Source organism: Podarcis liolepis (assembly GCF_965112155.1).
Source record: "Podarcis liolepis genome assembly, chromosome: 3".
Classification (NCBI taxonomy): domain Eukaryota; kingdom Metazoa; phylum Chordata; class Lepidosauria; order Squamata; family Lacertidae; genus Podarcis; species Podarcis liolepis.
In genome coordinates, this window is record NC_139557.1 from 51,955,351 (window position 1) to 51,976,347 (window position 20,997).

The following is a 20,997-nucleotide window of genomic DNA, read 5'->3' on the forward strand; positions in this document are numbered from 1 at the left end:
TTTGCATTCTGCTGCCTTATATTCAGCTTGAGAGCCTTTTTATTTTTAACTCAATGTTCATGGGTACTTAGAAAGCTTGAACTGGGGGCTGGGAAATCAAGGCAGAACTTTATATCCAGTTAGGTCATTTGAATTGGCTGCATTTTATGTTGCTGAAAATATTTGTTTCGCTGTAAGAAAATTCCATCTCTCTCTCTCTCTCCATTTCCTGTGTTAGCAGGACAGTTGAGGCAGGACCCCAAGACCTACACAGAGCAGTGTCATTGTTCAAATGTTTGACCTAAGGATTTAAGAAGGCAGGAAAGTGCTGGCATATTCTTGGCTGTCTGCCCTCAGACATCAGATTTCTTGAAACTTCTCTCCTTACTTATTTTTTTCTTATTTTTTTAAAGCAGCAAATCACATTAAGAAACAAATACAATGCTGTCTCTCCCCCCCCCCACTCTGTTACTGTTTTTAAACACACAGTACACACATTGTATAGAATAGTTAGAGTGATCCAACCTAAAAAAGAAAAGAAAAAACCCAGGAAAGCAACCAGATACTTTTCTACTTATTGATCTTTTAAAAGGGGGCTGGTGGAGGAGAGATTGTTTTCATAAAGGTTTAATTCACCCCCCACTTTTTTAGCTTTTTAACCTAGCTGCCGCCCATTTCATCCTGCTTCTCTTTGTGAAATGCTAATCCATCCACAGGGGTTCACTTTCCTGGTGTAACTTTCCAGAAATTGTATATCTGCATAGCAACTTCTCCACAGGCAGCTTATGTCACGGTATCATGTGTCAGAAAGATGAAAAGAACTCCAAATCTGAGCTGCGCTACAAACTTGTGCCCCTGATTCTGGGGGCATACATATGCTGGCATACTTAAAATAAGTGCTAGGCCAGGCGATTTCAGGACAAGAGAGGTGCAAACTTTTATCAGGTTGATGACAGGAAAATGACACACACGGGCTTGCCTCAGTCCTGTGTGGATGATCCGGCAGAAAACAAAGGTTGTCTTTTTCCTCCCTTCCCGCTTCCAATCCCCTCGTCCCTGTTGTCTGCCTCCAACTGCAACCTGAGCCTGAATCTTGAGCCCAGTGTCCAGATTAGAGATTGTTGACTCAGATTTAGTAGTGAAATAGGAGCCAGGCCCAGTTGATGGGCCGGCCTTGCAGAAGCAGGTTTGCTTTAAGCCAAAAGAAAGATCATGTGTCAGCCAGGAGCCTGGCTTTTCTTTATCACAAACTTCCTAATCTGCATCTTCTTTTCTTTTTCTTAGCTTACCTGCTTTCCATTCCTTCTATATGGCATCGTAAATCAGGGAATTAACAAGTGTGGCAAGCCTTTTGCCATAGCGAGAGACAATGAGTTTTCTGTATCTTTTAACGAGCAAGCAGCACTTAGCATAATCAATGGTGAGTTCAAGGCCGAAAGGATGAAAAATAGTGGCTTGGTCTGATCACTTTGAGGGTATTTCTCATCATCCGAGTAAGCTGCTTTTATGAGAAATATGACATGCTCTGGAGGCTTGCTCTCCATTTTGCAGGAGAATCATTAAAAGAAATCATTACATCTCTCTTTCGCTCCCTTCCCCCCCTCTCTTTGGCACACATGCTCCTTTTTCTTGGCTTTTGATTTCATCCATCTTTCAGACGCTTCGTGCCTTTAGTAATTTATGTGCAAGATTTTTCCAAACCTCCAAATGTTTTTCCATTTGGCAAACCACCTCCTGAAACCTCCACAGAATGTAACCGTAGAGTTTTCTTGTAGTCAAAAACATGAACTATGAATGTTAACACAAAGATGCCTCTAACACTTGCTAATCCTGCACAGAAACGATCTATTTATGTACAGGAGGATTGTTGCTTCTCTCGGTTATTGTCCATTGTTAGAGCTTGTTTTACATACACCTTGAGGTTTTCTGCAGGAGGATTTTGTTTTTGTTGCTTGTGTGTACGTTGTTGTTTTTTTTAAAAAAACACAACCTTCTGTTTTTTGGATGCTTCACGGTACCATATGGAGAACTGTTTTGTACTTCTGCTGGCAATGTTACAAGCCCTGGATATAAACTAGTTGTGTGTGTGGCTTTTCTTTTTTAAAAAATTCATGATGACCTTGTTTTATATTCTGTACATGCTTACCTTTTATGGAGTATCTTTAAATGATATATTAAGAAAGGCTAGCCTTTGTAACATGTACAATTTTAGCACCAAATTCTATCAGCACAAACCAATATGTGTCTACTCAGAAATTCATTGGGGCTTACTCCTAGATAAATGTGTCCAGGATCGCAGCCCACTTCTGTGATATATATCTAAAGTACATTTCATATATCTACATATCTGTGGTTTAAATGGGCTTCATTCCCATAACATTCTACAACTCCTGCAGTCTAGTTTACAGGTAGAATATGTCTTGGTTGTGATGTTGCTTTATGTTTGATATCTGTCCTCTTTGATTCTACACACTTTTCTCGTGGGAAGGGTACAGCAAGAGATTCTCAAGATCCTACTCCCCTCCTTCAAGGAACATAGGAACATGGGGAGAACGACCAACCAGATGCCTGTACAAAGCCTGCAAGCATTATTCAAACACAAGAACAGTTTCCCCACAACTGGCGTTCAGCGGCATTGTTGCCTCCAACTCTTCTTTGGAAGCATAGCATAGGATAGCCACCAGGGCTAGGAGCCTTCGGCAGCCCTCTCCTCCATGAGGAAATAAAGCATTGCCCTTTAAAATAAATATTTAAGCCATTCTCATGCATAAACCTCATAAATAGGCTCACTAAATTGGTTTTATGGCAGGGGCAGAGAACCTGTGTCCTGAGAGATGTTTTTAGTCCGCAGCTCCAATCCCCCTTGACCATTGGTAGAGGCCAATGGGAACCGGGGTCCAACAACCTTTGGAGAGACATGGGTTCCCCATGCCTGCTTTAAAACAACCACACCAGTGGCTTATATGGCTTGTGGCTCTTAGGTCCCAAGGTCCTGTGACTGTTCAGAGACTGGCTTGTTCCAAGGGAGCCAAGCAACATCCTCTTTCTGCTATGCTGCCTCTCAGTTTGCCCTCTCACTTTACGCACCTTCTAGATTGTTCCATGTGAGTAGAGATAAACCAATGGGAAGAATCATGCATAGCTAAGTTGTCTCAGGTCCATCCCTTCATCTTTCTTACTTACTGAAACCTATGTAACAGTTTGGCAAAATACTGATGCGCTCCTCCCACCCTGCCACAAAAAAACTCCCTCAGGTAGGTGAACGTCAACTGTTTGTGAAGAAAATCTCCTCCTCCTCCTCCTCCTCCTCCTCCTCCTCCTCCTCCTCCTCCTCCTCCTTTGCAGTCCACCTTCTTAATATGCTAAATGTAGTTCAAGTATAATCTAGCCACTTTGTGTTTCTTGAGTATGTGGGAGAGCTTAGGTACTTTTGGCAGGAGCAACGTAATTGCCTCCACTTTTGCACTCTACCTTCTTTTGACGTGTTTCCTATTGGGGCACCCACTCTTATGCCCCAGCAAGCAAGCAAGCAATGCCGGATGCTGGATGCAATGGTGGATGCAGTAATGGCAAGGAGATTGATGTAAAAACAGATGCTTCTGTATTAGTTCACTTTCAGTGGAATTTATAGGAAGACAAAGATAGAAACCATTTTCCATTGTAAAACACTGAGCTGTTATGCTGGTGCTCATCTGGAAAAAGGTCCTGGAAATTAAATACTGTATTTTTCCGTGTAAGACTATATTTCCCCCCAAATTTTTTAAGCTTTAAATTGGGGGTCGTCTTATACACGGAATGTTGCAATTATTTATTTCTTAATTTTGGGCTCAAAAAATAGGGGTCATCTTATACATGGGGCGTCTTATACAGTGGTACCTCAGGTTAAGTACTTAATTCGTTCCAGAGGTCCATACTTAACCTGAAACTGTTCTTAACCTGAAGCACCACTTTAGCTAATGGGGCCTCCTGCTGCTGCCACGCCGCCGGAACCTAATTTCTGTTCTCATCCTGAAGCAAAGTTCTTAACCTGAAGCACTATTTCTGGGTTAGCGGAGTCTTTAACCTGAAGCGTATGTAACCTGAGGTACCACTGTACACGGAAAAATACGGTAGCTAGGCAGAATCAGTTCTGTCTAGAGCTGATGTATGATCTTTCCCATTCCTAGTGATATCCCATATCTTTCATAGCTATTGAACATGCTGGGATCACTACTGGCAGGAAATCCCTCCTAGCTCCCCCTTGTTTGGAGAGCCATCTCCATCATCCATATTTAGCAGAAATACAGTGGGTATACAATGCTAATTTCTTACCTCCAGTGGTATGTAAACACCCTTGGGTCAGGAATTCATTCTTGGATTCAAGGCAGTAGTTTTCATTACTGCTGTGGGGCACAGAGAGAACATTGCAATCGCTCACTGCCTCTCAGACGAAAATATCAGAGGGTTTTTGTGAAAATTCACTGCAGACAAATACACTGTGAGCTCTTGGAGGAAGAGTAATATATAAATTAACAAATACAAATAACAGTGGTGCATTGCTGTGTCTATATTTCCAAAGTGATCTCAAATAGTATTGTTTTTAGTTGCATTTCTGTAAATCCATCAGCTGGATTTGCCCCGGAATTCACAGGAAAAACAATCTCCTTGTTAGCAAATCTTTACAACTGTACAAGAACAGGAACAAGGGGTCAAAATTCTGCCAATGGCCATCGGTGGAAATGCTTTGGGTTGATACGCTTGTATCAGTTGGCTCCTTCTAGTATAGCATTTCATTTTCCAGGCTGTTACTCGCCTCTCTCGGTGACTGTGACATTTTCTCTGGAGACACACATAATCCATATTAATAGCCGAAGACTTCGTGGTGATCAAGGCTGAATTAATTAATTGTCTGTTGCTTTAACAAACAAAACCTAGACTGGTTGTAGTCAATTATATGTGTTATTGGTGTACGCATGAGGAAATGAGCATGGTTTGCGCTTTCAGCACATTGGTCATAGTGACCGTGACATCTGGGCCCAGATTTGGGACAGAGGCATAATGCAAAGTGCAGGTGGAAGCTCTATTTGTTTCTGAGAAAACGCAGTACAGTCCCATTTGTAAACAGGGGTGTTAATTTGCATTGTGGACAAGGATTCTTCCTGCTCTGCTGCCAATCTCCTTGCTGTTTCTCCAGTCGATCCTTCTTGGGCCTGATGCTTACTGCTTGCTAGAGATCAGGCTTGTTAAACAAATATAAGCATCACCTTCAAGAGTACACCAGGATTCTCAACGCTGGACTTTCCCACCCTGTCTTCTCGGCAGATCGTTTAAATGGCAAGAGCTGCCCAGACTGCAGTAACGTCAGCAGTCTCGACAGTCCCCTTGATCCAGCTGGTGATAAGCAACAGCAGAGCCTCCACATGGCCCCTGCTGGCACGTTGGAAGAGGACATGATGAACTCAGGTGTCTGCCAGACGCAGAGGTGGATGCCGAGAGAGGGCCCCCGCATCTGATTCTGCTCGTCCACTGTTCCATTAAAGAGCTTTGCAAACATCCGAATGGTGGAGCGCGGGCCAGGGGGGTTGGCTCAGCTGGCTAATTAGTGTCTCGAACCTTCTGCTGTCCTGGAAGTCCCAGCGTTGCTGGACAGAGCTGTCTGTTGTGTTCCTGGTGTCAAATGGCCTGGTTCCACATCTGTGGTGCCGGCATTCGGTTGGTCTGCTGGGCTCTCATTTGGCCTATAAATGCAAGCATCTGCTGGGGTGATGCTGGCTCCTTGGCAGATTTCAGCAGGGCTGGTGACCTGCTGTGGCACTTACTAGTCAATCAGCTCTAATCCGGAGGTGTGCGAGAGAACAGGAAAATTATTTCTATTGCCCAAGTAAGTGCCTTAAAGAACAAGGCATATTGTGAAGTTAAAAAGCAGGGAGGCAGAAGGGTGATGGGATGCAACGAATATAGGAACCAGTTTGGGCAGCTGCCTTATGGGGAGTCGGCCCCATCTTGTTCAATATTGTCTGGCAGTGGCCCTCCAGGATTTCAGACAGAGGCCTCACGCACACCTGCCCAGAGATGCTGGAGAAGCCCCTGGGACCTTCTGCGTGTGAGGCAGGTGTTCTGCTACCGAGCTAGGGCCCTTTCCAGGACCAGGAGCTCAACAAGAGCAGCTCCAAATCCTCAGGCAGAGCCGTCCACATGTGAATCCTTCAACAGGTGGGAAGCCAGAGAACCCAGAACACAACGGGACGCAAGCACATTGTAGATGGTGAGCAGCCTGCAGAGAAGCCAGATGAAGGAAATAAATGAACCAAGAGGCAGGATGAAATATTTGTTATGTCCTGTTTGAAATTAAATAAAACGTTGCCATCCGATGCATCCTCTTAGCACGAAGAAAATGAGTATGTTGTGTGCTGGAGCAAAGCAGGGCTTCTGAAGAATGGCTACTATGATAATGGTGCACTGCACAGTGGACATCGTCTCGAGGGTAGGAGTTCATTGGCTACCTCTGGGGATTCCTTCCCCAAGAAAGTGCACATTCCCAGGACAGTGTATTTCATTGATAGCACAGCTTTCTAGGTGGTACCCACCTCAAGAGCCATCCAAAGATGAGAAAGGGGCTGGGGAAAGGGCTATGGAAGGTGGAGAAGGAAATCATGTGCATCCATTTTGACAGGTGTTGCACTTACAGTTCTACAAAAGACATGGATAGTGACATTTACATTCAGCCATCTTTCCATTTTAAGCACAGCCAAGGATAAAGCATTAAATAGAGCAACCAAGCTGACCCAAAACATTTTGTCACCCGGAAAGGAGATCAAACGGTGGCCCTCCTTTCCACCAGGATCGTCGCTGAATTTTGCCACACCATTCAGACACCAACGGTGATCTTCATCGATTGTCACCATGAGTAAGTGCCAGAGAGGGTCACTTCAACCTGCTGTGTGGCAAAACTAGTTTCATATAGCACGCCTGCACTTCAGCAAGGCTTGTTGTTCACACCAAGTGTATTTCAGTCTGGTGCTTGCCCTCGCAAGGGGCTGCTGAGAAATGCTTCCATGCAGGTGGGAGTATTTCAGGTAGGGGACATTGTCCGCACAGGACTGCATGGGACGAGCTTCTTCAGCTCATGCCAGCTGCTCTCAAGAATGTGCAGAGCTTCCATGGAGGGTCTTCAGAAGGTGCCAGAGGCATTTAAGGCTGTGTGGTAAAGAAACAGCCAATCTGAGGAGATTTTAAAAAGCTACAGTATGTACTGCAAGTGAATAATTCAATAGGGAAGAGAGTTCAGCTAGTCATTCATTCTGAGCAGAAATGTCAATGGCTCAGGTGTTAAACAAATGTGTGAGACTTTGGTTCTAACGCACACATTTTTTTGGCTGCAGCAGCAAAGTGTCTGGGCACCTTAAATACATTTATTATGTCATAAGCTTTCATGGACTGTAATCCATAACATCAGTAGATGCATTAAGTATTATCCTGAGTCACAGTATTTACATACATGGCAATGGGGGGTGGGGTAATTGTAAATGCTGAGGGTCAAAGTGAAATGAAACGCAGGAACTGCAGAGAGTGATTACATTATTGACAGCAGCCAGCCATTCCTCTGAAACAAACAGAGAGCCAGTTCACATGTGCTCTAAATGTGTCACTCCAAGCCTGTATATTCAGAAGCAAGAACCTGTGATTTCGGTGGGCATCTGCAGAGAATTGGATCAAATCCCATTCTATACATATTTATTTATTCATATTTCTATACAAATGTATTTCTAATGCACATATGTTTCACCAGGCGGCTTCCATTGACTGCGCTTTGTAAGTGGATTTGATGGGGCGGCAGCAAAACACACAGAGTCTCAATCCAGACAAGAAGGCTACACTGCTTGTTGGTAGCAGGTGCATTGTCTGTTCTTTAGGTGTCATTCAGTCTGCTTTGGATGGAGTGGGACTCCCTCTAAAGGCAGCAGCCTTGCAGCAACCATTGACTCTATTGTTTATCATTTGGACTGCTTTGTATTTGCAATGGGTCTGTGAAACTCCCGGAGAGCTAGGTTGCGGTGGGTGGCTGTGATTTATATAGATCCTTGTGCTTTATAAACACAACAAGTAAATATAAAAGTACAAGGACATCATCTGCAGTCTTTATTGCTTCATTGGCAAATACTGAGAGCAGTGTGGTTAAATATAAAGTAGTCTGTTTTTAATGTATCATTTAGCAGTGGCACTGCAAAAGGTACATTTTGATTTCCTCACTTTTACCTGAATCTGGACATTTCCGTCTGCCTGTCTACAATTTCTTAACGAAAACTGCAAAAATATGAAACATTTCGGAGTTCCTGTGTCTCACCCGTAGACTTTAGCATATGAAACATGTCATATCCAGCACTGCATACGTCCCTGCAGCAGAGATGTCCCTTCAAATCTTTTTCTTTTATCCACCAGCTGTGGCCAGCATGACCAATGGTCAGGGACGAGCCAGCACTCAATGGTAGAGCACTTGCTCTGCATGCAAGTCCCAGCTTCAACCCCCAACACCTCCAGGTTGGGCTGGGAGGGAAGTCTACCTGAAACACTGGAGAGCCACTGCCTGTCAGTGTTGGTAATATGGCGCTAGATGGGCCAGTGCTTTGACTTATGTTTGCCTACTCCTATGCTGAGAGGAGTCCAAAAACATCTGGAAGGGTACAGATTTTCCCGTCTGTATTCTGCAAGTGATGCTCTGGAATAACAGTTCATGAGCACCTTATTATGACCTCCCTCACTGAAAATTTAAACAGGAAATAATTCAGCTGTCTAATGCTCCGTGGATGACTGCAACACTATAATAAAAAAATACTGCACAATGATTGTGGTGATTATAGACAGATGCCTATTAGAATTGGGTTTTCCCCACCTTATCCTTAAAATCAGTGGGAAAACACAGTTCAGTGAGCAAAGGTGGAAAGAAACAGAATTGTAATTTGTCTCAAATGGACATTGTCCTCTTTTTTCAGTCTTGGGGGGGGAAAGGCTTTTCTTTCCGTCATCAGTACAGTGAGTAACTGCAAATGCCTTTGGCTCTATGCCACCACCTAGTGGAACTTCTGAGAACCTGCCGCTGTGCGACTATGAGAGAACATTTCCACTGCCGATGGAAAATGCACACAGACAAACTGAATGCAGTAGCAATCAGCCAAGGAGTCTATATTTAGTTCTGAATTAAGCTAGGTCTGGCTTTTGCTTTCTCAGTCCCGCAGTGTTTTGAAGTGCTTCATTCACGGCTTGCTTGAATTGTGGGAAAGGACAAGGAGAGTTCAATTCACAACCACAAGGTGGCAGCAGTGTGCTTGTGAGATGGAGTTGGAGAGAGAGAAAAATCTGTGTGATAATCTACGTTTCCCTCCCGGAATTCCTGGTGAACAGATTCCTGCTTGGTGAATGTGATTCAGTCTGCTTGCTGTTGCTGTTTTGCATAGTCCTGGACAAGATTTCCTAAAGTGGTCAGTACTGACTCCGTGGGGGTGAATAAAGACCAAGGGGTCCAAAGGGGTCCAAAAGGAACTAGATGTGGGAAAGATGTTTATAAGGAATAGTACAAAAATAATAATCAGGAATGATGAGCCTCAGAAGTAAAGGGCATGCACATGTAAAGAGTACACCTCCCTTATCAATGAGAAACCTCTGTATTTAGCAAGATAATTCCACAACACAACAGAGTTTCTTATTCTTGGTGATTAACAGATGGCGCTTATATATTGATTTTTTTTTTTACTTTGTTTCATTTACATTCCTAAGAATTTGGGATGGAGTCGATGGCAACTTGCCTAGAGAACTGCATTGGGAAATTCAGAGAAGCTCAGATTTCGAAGGATGGCTATGTTTTCATTCACATATTGTTTTTGAAAGCATGAATTGGGTAGGTAGGCTTTAAATGTGAACTATTTCAAATTTATCTCCCATCCCCAAACCCTCTCCATGTTATGCAGTTTATTACACAGCTGTCGCTGGCACAGGTTCCCCGTTTTGTGTTTGGAGGGGGGAAGAAGAAGAAGAAGAAGAAGAAGAAGAAGAAGAAGAAGAAGAAGAAGAAGAAGAAGATGATTGACAGCCCTTTTATTAGCTGAGTAAGGAAAATGCCAGCTCAGATGGAATAATCTGCCTAGAGCAACTTTGGGTGCCCAGAAGTTGTTGGCCTCCAACACCCATCAACCCCAGCAAGTTTAGCCAACAGCCAGGGATTATGGGAATTGTAGTTCATTAATATCTGTGGACGCAAGGTTGAAGAATACTGGTTAGCTAAGCTGCAGCTTGTAGAACATTGATTTATTCCTTGATGCCAAGAGAGATAAGGCAAGGCAGCTGCACATTCTCTGGCATGTGCTCTTCCTGTTCCTGTTGCCCAGTACTCTTCCGCATGTGCTGTGTGGTGATCAGGACTCCAGCTGTGCCCCAGAGCAGGCAGGATTAGGGAGAAGGCAGGCAAGGACAGCCTTGTTTCCCTCTGCATCAATATATCTGAAAAGGTTTCTGTGTTGCAACTTGGCAATGCTGCAACTTTTCTAACTGAGTTCACATGCAATTTGGAAAAGAGCAGGGTTTGAATTATAAAGCTGCTTTACAGCAGATAGTAAGATCCAGGTCTGAGGTATGGGTGGGTCTGCTTTGCTTCGGACATTTTTATTACTCCTAAATCTATATGCTGCCCTTCCTCCCAGAGGTGGCCGGGACAGCAAGCAACAAGCAATAAAACAATCTTAAAAACCAATTCCAATGCAGATGCAGGCTGGGAAAGGTCTCTGCTTAAAGTACTTGTTGAATATTGTTATGCTCACCCCCAAGTTCCCCTGATTTTGTTTCTCCACATTACTGGTGACTTGTGGTGTTTTGTAATCCCTGAATTTATCTTTGAATTGACGAGTTGAGCATAGCTGGATGAATGGGCAAAAGATTCCTGAATTGCAGGGGGTTGGTGGCCTTCAGGTTCCCTTCCAACTCTACAGTTCTAAGTAATTTAACTCATATTTCAATGTACCCACATGGAATACAGGGGTGTAGGTTCTTTATGGATAATCCCACAGATTGAGGGTAACACAAACAACTCAGGGTTTGCTTAGCCATGAGAACTTACCTGTAAGAAGCATCCTGCAGCCCCAGCCACTGTGCTTTTGGAGCAGGTCTAGAACTTACTTATATCCATGAGAGAAGAACAGCAAAGTGTCCCAGCCAGCCAGCCCCACTGGAGGAAACCTGCTGATGAGGACAAGAGCAGACAAAGGGTCACATGGAACATTCGGGGGGGGGGGGGAGTGTATTGATGGATAACCAAGTCTCATTAAAACCAGAATGACTATACAGATTGCAGATTTTTCAATGAGAGTCTCTTAGGTCTGGGCACAAATACAAGCATTTCAAGTCATGTTGAGGGAATGCTAAAGATCAGAAGTTCAGATTTGTAGTAGCTCTCTACCTGCTGTGCCTAACCTCTGCTCCTGCAGCCGCAATTACTGCTTCCCATTGCCCTAAAAACTTTTTAGCTTCTTTGTGTGTATATAGAATACAATATTGCTATAGTGATATGCAAACCATGCTAGAATATGGACTGGTGATCCACCCTGCCTGTGTAGCTGGCTCAGTTAGGTTTTCCCAATCACAAAACACTCTTTTTCGGCAATAAATGTTCGGCCTCAGAGTTATGAAGCAAAGTGAAGCTAACGAATTCAGTTTGAATATTATACCGTGCACATGACAGTCAATAAAGGCCCAAGTGAGAAGTTCATTTTTAATGGAACCCATTACATGTCAGGATTCTCACAGCACACTCAAGAGATGTACACCCCAGGGCTTTTTATTGCCATTCTCAAGTGAATATAGCCATTGCCCTTCTGAGGCCTTGACCTAGCATTCCTCAGGGAGATGCAAATGAACCCAGAAAGTATTGCATAGTCTCTGGTGTGATTTGTGGAGTTACAGGTAGGGATGTTATACAAGCTAGTGTGGTGTGGCTCTGGATGAGGCCATGGCTTGCATGAGCTCTCCCTGTTGTTCAAAGGATCAATGCGATTTCTTTTTTTAAAAAAATAAGTTGGGTTTTAGAGAAGATGTACTTTGCAGCGAAACCCTATACTTCCCTGAGAGAAAGTCTCATTGAACTCCATTGAATAAATCCACATAGGCTTGCTCTGCTAATGGTGCTGTTTTTATTTTAAATACTTTATTGAAAAATAAAAAGTACAAAAATTACAAGTGCACAGAGTAAGATAAGAAACAAAAAGAAGGAAAAAAACAAGAAATAGTACCCATGTAGAAAACAAAAGTGAAATAAAGATATTAACTGCTAATTCTGTTAAAAATTGTGAATTTCAGAGAGAAAGAAGCTAAAGCACATCATTTTCTTTTGCCATCATAAGTGAGTAAGGCACAATTTGGGGGGATATTTTATCTTAAGATATCAACTCTAATTAAGCTGTTCAGTTCATTTCCACTGAAAGGCACTTTGTAGAAACCAAGGCAAGTCAATTGATTTAAGGATGTTGCAGAAAGAAGGAGCATCTAATTTTACAAGAACATATGAGATAAAAATATTGTGCATTTCTCTGTGTGTATATGCATGTACATGACTTTATATAAAGTCTTTCTCTTGATGTAATATTTATACTTCATCTTGCTGGGCATAAAATAACCACTGCTTTTCAAAGCTAATAAAGTTAATCTATAATTAATCTAGAATGGTCTCCTAGGGAAATTTTTGGGTATTGTTTCCCCATCAGAAACAGGAGACAGGATTCAATGAGCAATGCAGTTTTCATGTACCAAAGTAATCCCAGTGAAGCTATTGGGGGTAGGGGTAGGAGATGCTATTCATCTGAGCAGCTTTGAAATACTGTGATGGCTATGAAAATGTTTACATTCTCCCCAGCAGCCTCCTCTGGGCCTTCTTGCGTCCCTATGCACTTATATTTTTCAACTCATCAGTGAATGAACGGTGTTCCTGACAGTGAATGGTAGAGGAGCAATTATTCCCTTGGGTGACAGTAAAACCATCATAACTCACTTGCGGCCCATAAATGTATCAGGAACTACTCCGCAGAGAAAGACTGCTTGAGATAGATCACTGGTCTAATAATAAAATAGAAATCCATTTGGACTGTGAGCTAAGAACAGCATTAATAACTTTTACGCCAAATGGCATGCCGCATTCTGCAAGGTTTTTGTTTTGTTTTAAAGAAAAAACTTCCTTGGGGGGGGGGGATCTGATTCTGGAAAGTATAATTCATCTCAACATTTCATCTGAGAAACTCAATTTCATCCAAGGATTATAATTTTTACAACAGTCCCAGCCATTCCTACTTAATTTAAGGCTGGACTACAAGTTACAAGTCAAATATGAGATTCCCAACCCCCTGGATTCTCATAATGCTGATGTGATGAGGTGGGGAGGGAGGGGGTAACTGCAGGGAAGAATTGCTGGTCAGGAGGGAGGGGGCTTTATCCCTTGATTGCCTGCTAGGAGGGATGGAAGAATATGCCGGTTTCCACTCTCTCAGAATTTACCCACACTTACCTTTTGCCCTGCACTTTCCAGGCATAGGTCTGCGCATTATTGTTTAAACATTTCCACATTTCATTGGATGTCAAGGCTGGATAGCCAGCCTCTCTTCCATACTGAACAGAGAAGAGATGCAGAGAGCTTCTCTCTGTGAGTGAGCATGGCAGTGGCTGATGCAGCTGCCTTTTCCCACCTTTGATGGGGGGTGTGTGTGATGAGGGGCATAGCTTAACCATGTTGCGGATCGGTCTCTCTTTCTGCTCTTTTAGAGAAAGCAGCCATTTTGTGTTACGCCATGTCCCTGAGGCTGCCATTTTGTGATTGGTGCCACAGTACTTTGTCAACATTACAAAGGTGCCTACTGATCCCAAAAGGCTGACAACCCCTGGCTTGACTTGTGAACAAACAGATCTTACAAGAAGTTCCTCCCGAAAGGAAATTTAACCTGCCATCTTCCAGTGGTTCATTTTTGGGTGGTCGGAGGGCAGGAGGAAGGACAGAAAATGGAAACAACCCATCCAGTGCCCTGAAGCATGGGCCATGCAGGAAGAAAAGACATGAAGAAGCACCTAGATCTTAAAAACAGAAAATTGCCCTCAAGCCCAAGAATGGGTACAGAGCTTACCCATTGGAATGAATTCTCTGATGGCTGTTGGACTGTTGTTTCTTAAACGGAGTTACTGAATGGAAATGTGTTGTTTTCCTTGCATGGCTTTATGAAAGCTTTTGTTAGAGCTGCAGATGCAGTTGAAGCCTGGCGTTAATGTTTCTATGATATTGTATTTCCCGGTTACTGATCATTTACATTTTCCAGTCTTGTTTGAAACTCAGACCAGAAATCCTGTTTAAGTCAGAACCAGAAATTGTGTAGCTGTTTCAAAGGGATCCTTTTTTTCTCTTTGAAATTTGATCAAGCATTACCATGAGTCCTCATCTGAAGACAGGGTGGAGAACATCAGGCTGAAGGCAGCTCTCTGGGCCTCTCCAGCTGGCCGATGGACCTCTCCTCTGCCCCCCTCCCTCACTGGCCTGGTTTTACTTCCTGAACATTCCCCCCTCCCCAGATTCCCACTCCTGGTCTGACAATAACCACTGCAGCATACTGGCTCTTTCATATCTGATATAAGGTGCTCCGGGGACCATTTTTGTCCAAAGCACCACCACTTTAAACAAAGCAAAACAAACTCTTCAACTCTTGTTGAAAGCAATGGAATGGAACCCTTGGTGACTAACTTAAAGATCACTGATGTTATGACATACTTTTGCTGTGCACACTCACTCTTTCAAAAGGCTAGAACTATTAGAAATATTGTTTTGTAATATGGATTTGCAGTGTTAAGCTCTTGGCAGTAAATTCACAATGCAAAAATTAATTTGCATTATACAGCTTTCATTAGCACCAGTTGTACAGTGCCTTCAATGTCCTTATTGATATGCAGAGCAGCGAAATCAGCAGATCAGCAAGCTGCAGGAATTAATATATTTCTGTTGAACTTGTTTTATTTCTTACACTGGGGAATTAATCTGTTAACTGGGGGTTCTCATTTGGAAATATAATTATGACTAAATAAATGTGCTTCTCTATAATGTGAAAACTTTTACCAGTGCTCAGTTGATCTATTACATATTCAAAACAGTTATGCACACACCCTAACATTTGGAACAAATCCAGACAGGCTTTTGCCAAAAAAGATTTTATTTAATGAGACTTCTTGGAAACATAATCTAATAATGGTCCAGTGTACCTGTGATGACACCTTCTCCCATATGAGTCTCATTGGCACTAAAGTCTTTAGGAGAAGCTGGACTTCCATTTTTCAGGAAACTAAATCTTTTAACAACAGCAAGGTCTTCTTAGTGGTAGTACCACAGCTACGGTAGGCCTACTATTACATTACTTAGATGTGTTATGAGGACTTTTGTTTTGTTTTATTTATACAGACATTTAGATTTTAATTGTAAGCTGCCTTGGAAGCCCATCTCTGTGGGAGTTGAATGAATGGATTTTGAAATAATCCTGGAGTGGATTTTTGCGAGCATGGTATATTTTAATTGTATTGTATCAATTAGATCATTAATTGTTCTTAATCTTATTTTGTACATCACCTGCAGTATTTGTTGATTAAAAACAAGTAATAGCTATTAGAAACATTCTAAATAGATACTGATACCCAGAGAAAGCAGTGTTCATCGAGCATCAGCACATTCAGGAAGTAACAAATCTATGGTGGTACACTTGAAGATAAGGACTGTGTCCTCAGAGACACTTCACTCAGTGCCTCCTCCTGCCATTTTGTTTAAACCAGTGGTCACCAATGCTCTGAGGCCACTAGGCACATTTGCAAAGCAGAGAAACCATCATAGGGACCACAGTTGTACCACAGCCACATTGAAGCCACTGCCTACAATGGCTTTTTCCAGCCTAATTTGAGCTTGGTGAGGGGACCCTCTGGGTGCCATGGAAGACCCCTGAAAGCAAATATGCCTCTGTATCATCTTGGTGACCCCTGGTGTAGAGCCTTTCCTCAAATTGTTTATCTCCATGAGTTGTTACTCTTTATTCCTTGCTTCATTTCCCTTTCCCATCATATAAATCCTAGTTCTTGTGTCCCTCCCTTATTCTATTTGGTTGACTACCAGTTTCCTACCTACATTTTGGGCACGACACACATTTTTTTCTTCTTCATCCATGTAACTGCTTTTCAAACCAAGGTCTTATAGTTCTCTCCACAAGGGATTCCTGGTAGCAAAGTTTCATTACTGGTGTAAGTGAAAGTCCCAGGGACTCTTTCCCTCAGAAGGGAAGCCACTTTGAAAGGGAATGATTCTGAGCAGAGAAGCAGCACTAAAGGAGAGGGTGAGTGCTTAACCCTTTTCTTGCTTCTGTGCTGCTCTCGCCAGCCACCCGACTCCCCCATGGGTTTCCAAATGTGTCTTTATTTTCACAGGCATGAATTTGGAGTCCCACAGAGGAAAGGAGGGAAGGTTATTGGATGCAGAAAGAGAAGTGCAAAGAATCAAAGAGGCTCTGAAGCCATCTGCCTCAGGAGACAGGCAAGATGACAGTATCGCCAACAGTAATAGAGAAGTGTGAGAAAGGAAAACATGTTACAAAGTGGGGGTGGGGTGGGGGGGTCGCATAGCATGAAAAGCAAGGCTCCAGTAAGTTCTGTGTTAATTTGGCACAGCATGTCATAGAGAATAATATTGGTGTAATAATAATATTACAATTGTCTGCAAAATGAAGCTGTAGATGTGACAGTGATCCTTTGGCAATGACATTTTTTTCACAGGTAAAGCTGTGAAAAATTCTGAAGGCATCTTCACTGGGCAATTTCTGGAGGGTTCACACATCTTGGTAAGAAAAGCAGGGGAGAGAGAGAGAGAGAGAGAGAGAGAGAGAGAGAGAGAATACCTTTATGCTAAAACCCATTAGTATGTTACTGGTTCGTTGTATTATCTGTATGCAAGACTTTTGTTTATTGTAGCATCTGTCTTACTTTTACATGGGGAAAGGAAAGATATCTGCTTTTTTATTTACTCAGAGCTGTTCAGTGACTATTCCGAGACGCCAAACAATCACTTCATGAAGAGAGTGTGCCTTATTGCTGTGGCAACTGTAATTAGAATAGCAACGCCAGCCAGAGGTCTTTGGCAACAGCATTTAAGTACTTCCCTAACTTGGGATATGAGAGATGGAAGCTGACACATTTTGTGAGTTCCCTAGGTGCAATTCAACATAGTTGCTGGCCCAGTGGAACAAACTCTCCCCTCTTCGCCCCATACATTGTTCTGCTTCTCCCAACCCTCTAGAGTAGATTTGGGAGAGGTCTGTAGGGGCGCATTGGGGGAGAAGAGGGGAGGAAACCCCACTGTGTTAGTAGGAGTCCTTCTGCTGTCTTCTACTGTCAGAACAGGTTAATTGTGAATCCTCTCACAAAATATTAGGGCAGTGCACTATAATGTAAAAATATAATACTTGGTTAAAAGCAGTACAGGACACTCATAAAAGCCTCCGACTACTCAATAAGTTTGGGGACAACTGCATAGGCTTGTCAGGATAAACCAGTGGCACCTGGTAGCCCCTGGACTTGTGGCAGGGCCAGTGAGGTCACATGGGCAGGGCCAAGTCGCTCTGGTTTTCTTCCCATCCTCCTTTCTTGCAATGGGGCAGACATCAAAGCGTTGCAGTTATATAACTACTTTCTCCTAACTAAACTGAAAAGTGTCTAACCTTGTTTTAGAAGGGGATCCCTGCTGTCACAATTGCTGGTATAGCTTAATGTAACAATAGCCATGCATTACTCAGTATATTCAACGGGGCAGGCTCCCAAATAGGACTGGAGCCCAAATTGTGCTACACAGAACTGTTAGCAAGTTCCTCCCTAAACTTTCTGCCCTATGGAAAAATATTTTTCACCACCCCTATTTATACACTTCTATGCCTTCTTTCCTGAATGGGGGGGGGGGATATTAAATGGAGTAGGGCGTAAGAGATTAGGCTTAAAATCACTACTCATCTATTCAGCTTCCAGAATGATCTTGGGTTATTTACTGTGAGCCTATGAAAATAAAATGTGGAAGAGAAGAATCATGAATGACACAAAAGGAAACCAGAAGGAAGACTGGACTGTGGTTTTGAAGATTATGGGGAGGCTCAGAATCTTGAAAGGGTTAAGCCCCATTTTGCCCAAGAGAGGAGCCAGTGTGGTGTAGTGGTTAAGAGCGGTAGTCTCATAACCTGGGGAACCGGGTTCGCGTCTCCGCTCCTCCACATGCAGCTGCTGGGTGACCTTGGGCCAGTCACACTTCTCTGAAGTCTCTCAGCCCCACTCACCTCACAGAGTGTTTGTTGTGGGGGAGGAAGCGAAAGGAGAATGTTAGCCACTTTGAGACTCCTTTGGGTGGTGATAAAGTGGGATATCAAATCCAAACTCTTCTTCACTCATATAAATAAGTATTCAAGAGATGCCTGAAAGTCAAAAGGGAGCATGCTCTTATCAACCAATCCAGCATCAGTAGTTTGCATGTGGGCTGAATGGATGTCCAAAATGGTGCTGTGCTCAGGGCAGTGGTAGAGCAGGGAGGGGTGGGATGACACGTGATGAACTGTATCCTTCATCCCTATCCAAGTGTGGAAGTATAAGTATAGCACTAGGTGTGTAGCATGTTTCCTTGTGTGGGATAGAAGTATGTTATGTGTTCCCAAGTTGATGTAAAAACAATCCATGCATTGTCTATATTCAAGGGAGGAAGGCTAGAGAGATGTGACTAGAAGTGTGAATGAAAGGAGAGGAAATAAATCTGCATACATTTACAATGAGATCTCAGCCAAAAGAACCCCAAGCTCCCCCCAAGGTGGAATTTGTAAGCAGCTCTTACAGCAAGGAAATCAAAACACTTGCTAACCAGCAACAAGAAGAGGAAAAGCAAGCACAAGATAACATCAGATGGCAACAATGCCAACATCTTAACTGAAAACATATGATCAATTATCCTGGATTGCTAAATTCTGAGAAAATCCAGTCCTGCTGGGACTTTACAAAGACTGTCTGGAAAGAGTTCCTTACTGTGACCTTTTCCTTCCAGGCTACAAGCATCACTTTTTTGGGAAGAGAGAAGTTTTAGCACACAGAACATGTTGTCAGCCCTCTTGGGTGACTTATGCTTCTCCTTCTAAACAATGGTTGTCTTGCAGCTCTTTCCCACTGGGAGTATAAGCTTCCCTTGGCCCTTGTACAACAATTCCTGTCTGCTGCTTTCATCTCTTTCCACAGGGAAAGGTGGTACTGTATGTAAACACCAAAGGAGGACTGTTCGGAGCTGAAATCCTGGCACAACAGAGCATTCCTTCCAGTCTTGGGTATGGCAGAACACAACCAAATATGCAATTCATGTAGCCAGAGATGTATTTATTGACTCATATAATACAGACTATAGCTCAAAAAATTCAGAAGCCAATTTTTTTAAATCCCTGTAACTCTGTGTATACGTGGAACACACACACACTGTATACTGGGTGTTTTTTATTATTTTAAAAATGATACTCACCACTATGAGGTTTCTTTTGCTGACCATGAAAGCTATTTGTGTTGGCACCCACAATAGTTTTATCAAGAGTATTATGAGCACCTCATTATTACTTTTATTTGATTTGGGGATAGATGAATCTGCCAGTTTTGGTTTCTCTGATTTTATAATATTACTAGTTTTAAGTTCCATTATCCAGTTTCATATCAATTTAAAGCCCTTATAAAATTTCATCAGGATTGTATGGCAAACCATTTTACCATATACACATTTTTGAATGCATTTTTGCCTAATATGCACATTTATGCAAAGCAATTTATCCAAATAGAATGTATTTTCATGCTACTTTCACTCGTGTATGTATTGATATGCACCCCTTACACTAGTATGTGCACTTTTTTCATTTTAATTGGCTGGAGAAATGCATTGAAGAATTCAGAGCAGTGTGAATGTCAAAGTCTAGCTGTGCTTTGGTTTGGTTATTGTTCCACAAAGTGTGAATTAGGTCAACTCGCCTTTAGTTTCATAAAAAATAATGATAATAACTGACTTGAATTTCTCCCCAATTCCAACCTAAGAGAAGCCACTGTACTCTCAGCCTCAGCTCCCTGCCTGTAATTTTGAAATAACAATAACTTCCCTACTTCCTGCTGCTGTTGCCCTGAGATATAGTACGCAAAGTACTTGGGGAGACAAGGGGCGGGATTTTCAGCTTCCATATAATGTGTTGAATGAGATGCTCTGTGTGGCATTTCCCATCTTGATGTACCGCTGAGCTTCTTTCAAGTGAGGAAGTTAAGTTTTGTGTGTTTGGCTGAACATGCAAAGAGTTTCCCACAACCAGTGTGGGAAAGATGAAGGGCAGAGCTGGCAAATGTGGGGATGTTGTGTTGGGAAGAGGCTAGCGTGCATGAATTATAACATGGAAAGTAGCTTGGAAATGATAATAAGCCATCACATTTCAAGACAAGAAACAAGTAAGTTGATCAAATAGTTGTTGTATAATTTTACAAATGGATGTTGACCATCAATGACATTTTTCAGTTGTTCTCAGGTTACTTTTACCAGACTTTAGTGCCAAACACCTCAGCTACTAAAATGAAATTTGAAGAGCCCATTCTCTTCAGCCCTGAGAAATCTAGCAGGTAATGTGTGGCTCTAGCCAGGAGTGATGGTCTTATTAGCGAAGGGAATTTACTGATTAACTACTGTTAACAAAACATCCTCTCTGAGCGCATTTAGTTTGAAACTGGCAGATAGCTTGCTGGCTGCAGCTCTCTTTATTCCTCTCGGGAGAATAGTAGAGAAATATTTCTCATTTCAACAGCTTTAGCCTTGGCCTTTCAATAATTTTTACGGCCTCAACTAATAGGTTAACAATTAGTTAAGAGAAACTACCAGACAAATGTCAAGTCGTTCACAGGAAGGAAGGAAGAAGGAGAAAGTTCAAGGGGGAAAGTATGAGGTCTTTAAAAAGATGTGGCTCA

At 42.6% G+C, this 20,997-nt stretch overlaps 1 long non-coding RNA gene across 1 annotated transcript; it reads left to right on the forward strand.

The window, feature by feature from the left end:
- Positions 1 to 12,304: 12,304 nt before the first annotated feature.
- LOC310702318 lies at positions 12,305 to 16,821 on the forward strand. Its single transcript, XR_014523449.1, has 3 exons — positions 12,305 to 12,340; positions 15,430 to 15,521; positions 16,774 to 16,821. It is a non-coding gene; the product is annotated as an uncharacterized lncRNA (long non-coding RNA).
- Positions 16,822 to 20,997: the final 4,176 nt, after the last annotated feature.